The sequence below is a fragment of the Poecilia latipinna genome, unplaced genomic scaffold, assembly GCF_001443285.1.
Source record: "Poecilia latipinna isolate Pla-1442-1.1 unplaced genomic scaffold, P_latipinna-1.0 Scaffold2019, whole genome shotgun sequence".
NCBI classification, from domain to species: domain Eukaryota; kingdom Metazoa; phylum Chordata; class Actinopteri; order Cyprinodontiformes; family Poeciliidae; genus Poecilia; species Poecilia latipinna.
Window position 1 is genome coordinate 39992 of NW_015114635.1, and position 7660 is coordinate 47651.

The 7660-nt window shown below is 38.9% G+C and overlaps 1 long non-coding RNA gene across 1 annotated transcript; it reads right to left on the reverse strand.

Moving 5' to 3' along the window:
• Window positions 1–1800: 1800 nt before the first annotated feature.
• On the reverse strand, window positions 1801–3196 carry LOC106935771 (uncharacterized). The gene is made up of 2 exons (XR_001421966.1): window positions 3107–3196; window positions 1801–3002 (listed from the first exon to the last, which is right to left on the reverse strand). It is a non-coding gene; the product is annotated as an uncharacterized LOC106935771 (long non-coding RNA).
• Between the last annotated feature and the right edge of the window lie 4464 nt (window positions 3197–7660).

Below are 7660 nucleotides of genomic sequence, written 5' to 3' on the forward strand. Positions count from 1 at the left end.
CAGATGTTATGTCACGTTTATGACAGCGTCATGTCAGTCTTATGCACACCCCGTCAAATAAAGTGTTACCTTTTGTCTTTTAGAGAATAGTCTTGCCCCAGCAGGCTTTATTTAACAGCTATTCAACAGAAAAAGGGAAAATTCAGTGTCGAACTCGTGACACTGCATTATTTTTGTCTTTATTTACATTGTATTTCTTTTCCCTGTTTCTGCTTATCATATTTATTTAAGTAATGTCTGATTTACCAATTGCTTCCTAAACTAAAGTCGATGGTCTTTCATGTTATTAGGTATTCTTTATCATCCATCATATTTTTTAGAAATAATTAATCTAGTTTTGAGGATCCACCTTTAATTCTCTATCAAGTAATTTTGACACTATGTTTTGATATACTGCTTAGAGCATTGTTCTCAAACTCTAATCCTCAAGGACCAGAGTCCTTTTGCAACTTCTACATGTGTCCCTTGTTTGACACACTTGAACTAAGGCCTAACGAACACTACATGCAGTTCACTTTCAACCCTGCTTCTGGCCCTCCATTGCTGTTTATCAACTCATGATAATGTCACATAGCAGCAGTTAATGATCACATTTATTAGTAATTCCTCCCCCACAGCTGTTTCAAATATCAAATGAGAAAATCAATCAATCAATCAAATTTTATTTGTATAGCACATTTCAGCAGCAGGGCATTTCAAGGTGCTTTACATAATTAAAAAAAAAAAAAAAGAACACCATGTGATGCTAAATTGAATTACAAGTGTAGTTAAGCATTTCATTAAATTAGCCACCGTTTACTTTTCATGTTTCCTGGAATTCATTGTGAAATATCTCTCCACAGATACTTCCACTTCCACTTAGGTGATCCTCACAACTCAACTACATGAATATCCTTCAGTGTTACTCTCACCGACAATAGTGGAAGCAAATAATGAAGAACAACAAAACATCTCTCTCGGCAGACCAAAGAGCGGTGTGACCGGTGCTGGACGATGGTTCATTCTCTAATGCTCATGGATGAATAAGCTGAAAAGAGGAAGCTGTCAGCTTCCGTTTTGTGGGCCGTATTTACCAGTTAATCCAGTGAGGGCACTCTGAGAGGTTATTAAGAACTCAGTGCAGTCATGTTCTTTCCTTGCTACTGTGAAACTTGCAATTACTAATCCAATTTAGCAGCAGAGGAGTCATGTTCTTTTTCTGTGTTAATCTGGTTACAGCAGCTGTTTGGTCTCCTGTTGACTGGGGTGGGCTTAACTTAGCCAGCAGAGTTCCCAGTGGCACAAGAGGCATGGAGATTCTCCCGATAAAGGTTTTGTACTGAAGACATTCCCACTCGCCACGTCTCAAGATTTCTGTGGACTAATGTAGTGGCTTTTGTCTGCTTTATCCAGAAAGGTATTAGAGCAAGAGCAAAGCGTTGATTGAACTTCACATTGAATATGAAGGAAATGGGTCTGGAAGAGAAACAAAATCTTAAAACGGTACTTTGACAGAGCTTCACTGCGTTTTGGATGTTTTAATACCCCATCCTATTTTTTTATTTATTTATTTATTTTTACTTTTTTTTCACACTGTCACCACAAAATAAAACATACTTCCATGCAATTGTTGTGCAGAAGAATAAAAACACATGATTTTGAGTATGACTGAATATAACTATATTCAGTTAAATAAGTATCCTCTTACTAATCTTTAGGGATTTTAATAGATTTTTCTTTTGACGCATCTATTTGTGATTATTACCTAATCCTCAGGTAACAGGTTAATATCATATTGTTCTCCTAATAATTGCAATACTATCAGAAGATGAACTGTTCATTTTAAACCTCATTGCCATGCGATCAGTCGCACAGTCTATTTAAAAGATAGACACTGACAGGACAGTCAGTTGTGTAGTATTCAATAGAGTGTAAGTCAAAGAATCTGGGCGCTGCTCAGAGGAAAAACAACTGAACAGTTGTCACAAAAATATCTGTTTGCAATTAATGGAATCGCTGCAAAGTTGCCTGCGACGGACTGGCGATGTTTTCCAGGCTGCCACATTTTATGATTTCCTGCAGCAGCTGCCTGTTCGAGGTCCTCCAGCAGAGTCACTCATCATGTCTTGCTCATCATCCAGACCATGATCACGTCGTTGTTCAGAAGCACTTTTTGTGGCCATGACTTGATGCTGCCTCACAGCATGCCTGTGGTTACGATTCTGTCCCATCTGCCTGCCCATGTCTCCACCACTACTCTCCTGCTCTGCAATCAGCTCAGCTGTTGCTCCCGTGTCCTGCTGCTCAGCCGTGCAATCAGCTCATTCATGCACCTGTTCACCTGCCTTTAAATGCAGCTCTCTTGCAGGCAGACAGTGCCAGATTTTTGAAAGCCGTAGTAGGAGTAGATGTCCGATGGGCCTGCCTGCCTGATGACAACCATGTTTTTGTCTCCTGGATTTCCCTGCTTTGTTTTCTCTTACTGGGTACCTCACTGGCTCCTGCTGTCCGGACTCTGACCCCGGCTTTGTCTGCCTGATTCTGCTTTCTCGTGTCTGACCCTCTCCTGTCCCATAATTCTGTCTGTCGCCAGTGTTGTCCTGCTCCAGGTTCCTATCCAAACTCCCTGCCCCAGTCAGTATTTCACCCAAAGTGATGACAACGATCTCTCGCTTATCGGCTCCCCCGGTTCTAAAGAACTGAAATTCAGGATTCACAAGTCCATCTGGACCTCACATCTAATTCATCACTACACTCTCAGGTTCTGGACTCCAGCCGTTTGTGGTGCTTTCTCCAGAACCATCCAGGCTAGTCGGGTGGGACGTCACCAGGCTCTTATTGAGTGAAAAGTACAATTTGGTCATGAGATCCATTTCCTCCCCCCAGTCTGTTTGCTTTTCCCACTTGTATGTCGTCATGGTTACAGGTGGTGTGAGTTTGAGCTGTCTCTTCAGCCGCTTCCATGCTGAAGAAAATTACTTTTTACTAACTAACCTCATTAGGTTCCACCTTAAAAGTCCGATCTGTCCAGACGAAATGGAAGAATAAACAAATCAAAATGAGAATACAGGCACATTTAAAAATAATAATAATAATAATAAAACACCTTGAATTACTTTTTCATCACCTTCCAAGAAGTCAGAACTTTTTACAAGGTGGTAAACATAAAAATGGAGGAAATCTGAAAGTGGTCAGATAGTATTTCACAGCACTGGAGAAGTGGATCTGTACAAAAATATAAAGCAGACAGAAATAAATCAACGTCCTTATTAACAACAAACAAAATGAGTTATTACTGGTGGCTACTGGATTATTATAACATTAGAGAAGTGTTCAGATGAGAGGAAAACAAGTATGAACTCACATTAAACACCATGTTTATGAAACCAAAGGTCAAAACTAATTTGGAAATATTTTTCTTTTGCTAAACTCTTGCTGATGAATTAAAAATGTAATTTTAAACACCCCAAAGGAAAAAAAAAGTAGCTAACATCTACATAAGACCTTTCTGGATTAATTTATTCCCTTGATTTTAATGAAAATATTATTTTGTGAACTATGTGTTGTGATGTGGGTTATTTTGTTGGGGGCGGGGGCCAGTGTGTTTTTTTGTGTTTCGGTTTCTTTCTGCAGTCAGAGGTTACTTTGTCTCATGTAGTTCTTTTGTGTGCTGGGTCTACTGACCCTCGTGTGTTCCCGTAGCTTTTGATTGTTGATTCCCAGCACCTGTTTTTTTCGGTGATTTAAGTTCTAGCACACCTTGGCGGGTTGCTGGAGCCTCGTCGTTCATTTGGATCAGTGTAGCCTGTATGTGGCCTTTCTGTGACCAGCCTTTAGTTGGAATTTGGAAGAAATAAAGCTAATTTATTAGAGAAGCATGTTTGTTTGTTTGCATGTTCAGTGGATAACCCAGACATGCTTTCCCCCCTTTTCCTTTAAGAAAATGATCTAATTGTAAGAACTAAATTAAAACTAACATATTATTATTATTATTATTGGAAACTACATCAGTTACAAAATATTACCTAAACATGGTAAGTCATTTAGACATTGAAAATGATTCAACATCTTTTTGTGAATATTGAGAAATGACCTTGTTCAAAGCCCTCGGAGTCGTAGGCGCCAGCCCTTTCCAACTCTAAATGTTGACTAGTAATGAAGGGGATCACAAGGGGGCATTCACTCTGACATTGGAGCTGGCAGCTTGCAGCAGCATTTAAATGTCCAGGGTATCTACAGGATATTTATAGTACAAGAATGCCCATTTGTGAAGGTCATAAGTAGATTCTCAGCTATTATGTTATAGCTGAGAATCATGGTTTTGCCCAAGGCACAAGCAACAGTTTGGTGACCTTGATAGAGAGGGTAACTGTGAAGCCAAGTTTAAATTGTTCTGCGGTTGGATTGGGTTATGCACTAAAACTTTCTGTCTTCATTCTTCAGGTGGGGATTCCATAGAGTGCATCAGGGTACCATTTACAGTAATCAGGCGCTAATTTGACAGAAAAAAAAAAAAAGATTATTCAAGTATTCTTCTTGCCCTGCAATATCCAGACTTTACAGACAGCTGTTGTTAGAAGTATTGTAGTTTTAAGCTGTAGCACACACACAGTTCCACAAGGTGTTTGCTAAATGATAAGATGGCAAGGCTCGGATCACTCCGTCCACGCCAAAGTGCAACTCAGGTAGAGCAAAACTCTGATAAAAGCAGCTATATGGTGAAGGTAGTGAAGCCTGCTGTGTTCCCTGAGACATTTGGTCAGGCATTTTTGCCTTATTAGCCAATATTAAGACACAGACAGCCAACAAAAAAAAATAAAAAATTTGACTCAAAATTATTTGCAGAAAACCACAGAAAAATTGTTAGAGCCCGAGGGTCCGATCTTAATAGATTACATATAAGAAGAGCTACGTTGCTTTTGCAAGAAGAATGAATGTTTCATACGAGCCTGTTTAATTGTGGAACATGCATCATACATGATCTACTGCACCTTTTCTGGGCTTTAGATCCAGAGCGTCCAGACATAACATGAAGTTGTGCTGGAATGTCCCGCTGCTCAAAATTGGCATTGCTGTGATCTATTTGGCATCTATTTTATTATTATTAATAATAATAATAATGTTATTATTATATATTTTTAACCTTCCAAATATCTGACCAGCCATGTTTTCTGTCATTGTATTTATTCATCCTTCTCAGCAGAGTTGTATCAGATGCAATTTGCATATGCAGAGTGCAGGTGAGTAATTACTGAATGATACATTCAGAGTCAGGCAAAGTAACTGTCTGGATATATGTTTCATAAGGTAACGATGCTGTAACATGATATGAAGCACAAAGGTAAAACCCCCATTGAGATCAAGATCTCATTTTCAAGAGGCACCTGGGCACAAGCATTTGGCATAACACTTTCCCTTCAAGTTAAATTTGTGCGTGTTTTCATCATTTATTTAAGCGATTAGATCTGACAGTTCATTTTTCAATTTGTTTACCACTTGTTGGCCAAAAGATTATATCATGATATATTTCTGAAATACCTTGACAACGATCTCAGACAATTTTTTTTATAGATTTCTTTTTACTTTCCTTTATGAAGTCACTACATAAAAAAAATGCTTTTCCAGTAATGAACAGTTTGTTTCATATTTCTCCTAAGTGAATTTCTGATTGCAGATGTGGAGTAACAAGCACCTTCAGCTCTTGCTTCCAGTGATTTCTCAGGGTTTACTGTCTACGTTCAGGTTTCTCCTAATAATCTGTAGCAGGGGTCTTCAGCTCCACTCCTCTAGAGCTGGGTCCTACAAATATTAGATGCACTCTGCTTCAACACACATGAGTCAAATAATAATATTATTATTACGCCGAGGTGGTGCAGGGGCAAAGCACAACCCACATATTGAGGACTCAGTCCTCATGGCGGTGGTCACAGGTTCAATTCCCAGCCTGGTGACATGTGCCGCATGTCTTCCCCCTCTCTCATTACTGTTTCCTGTTGATCTACTTTCAGATCAAGACCACTTGAGCCAACAAGAGTGATTATCTTTAAAAAAAAAAATAGATAATCACATCAGGCTTTTACTGGTTTCTATCCAGTACATACTTTACTCTGTCGTTTTTATGTAGTCCCATGCATGCGGGCTCCTAACTGCAGCAGTGACTGCATCAGGATGGACGGTCGCAGCAGAGCCTCATTACCTGGGATTTATTTCGACTTTACTGTGGTCTGCAGACTGCGTCAGTCATCGCATCTCCTGGAGGTGGGACGACATCAGATGTTTAACGGTGTGGAAAAATTTTGATTGCTCATCAAAAACTCCACAAACTGTAATAAGTTAATCAGAGCGTCATCTCCCGTGGAAGAAACTCCATTGCAAGAAGCTCAAGTCTTCGTCTGACTGTTAGAGCTGCGCTGATGGGAACACAAGCTTTCTTCCAGTAATGGAACTGCCGGCGAGTGTTGTGTGTTTGCGGAAAATTGTATCTGAAACCTTAGCTGACACGTTTGATACTAAAGTGCCATACTGTAAGAAAAAAACAAAAAACTGACAGTACCACACTCCCTTTTTAGATCTCTCCTTTAAGCAGATGCCTGCACATCTTTACTTACAGCAACGTAACAAACAACCAAGATCTCAAACGTTTTGGCTTGAACTCAATAAATTCAGCATTGAAAATGAATCAAATTAGCAACAGTGGACCTCATCAAAATATTCATGAATGCAATACATTAATCATTTTGTAAGAAACAAATTATTTATAAAAAAAAAAAAGAAATAAGTCCTTCAGTAAGAAGAGTTGAAATACTTTGTTGTACAACTTGTCTGTGTCCATCACCACTGCCTGAATGTTTGTGGGACACGTTTGATTTGATCTGAACTGTTCAAATTTGTTGCCATAGTGAAATTACAAACCATTATTATCTTGTTTAAAGCCAAAAGTAATTCGATACAGGGAAATATCAAAAGCTCTTCTTAAAACGGGAAGGACCTTTTTTATAATTTAAGGGGAAAATATGAATTTGTTGTGGTTTTGGAAGGGCTTTTAGCCCACATGCAGAACTCTCTGAGGAGGCAGGATGAAAAATGAATAAGTTTTATTGAACAAATAAACAGTTGTGAATGAGTGAACCGTCTGTGGTTTTGACTGGAGGCTGGGGGGGGGAAGGGAACGATGTAAAGCACTTTGAAACTGCGTTGTTGCTGAAACGTGCTACACAAATAAACTTGATTGAAAAGGAGCCAGTGAGAAGAAAAAATATGGGAATATGAAATGATCCATCACAATAAGATTCCTGAATAAAAATAATTAACCTCTTCACCTCCAAAATTCTCATCATCTTGAAATTCCCACTGTTTCTTTGTTCTGCAAAGATATATCAGTGTTGCACAGCAGAAACAGACTTAAAGCTGTTGGAAGGGTAAAATTCTGGCCTGATGAGTAAAAATATAAGGGATCAGATCAGAGAGCCAATAGGAATACAAGAAAGAGCATTTTCAAATAATTTTAGTTTTACATGAGGTAAATCAAAACTCAAAGAATACCGTCTGCCCCAATGAGCTCTGCACTCTGAATACACTAAAACAAATGTCTTTATTGTCAAATCAGTCGATGAGAAAAGCAAACAGCCTGACGGTCAACATATACCAGGTCTGACTACAAATCATTCTAATAACTTAAAAA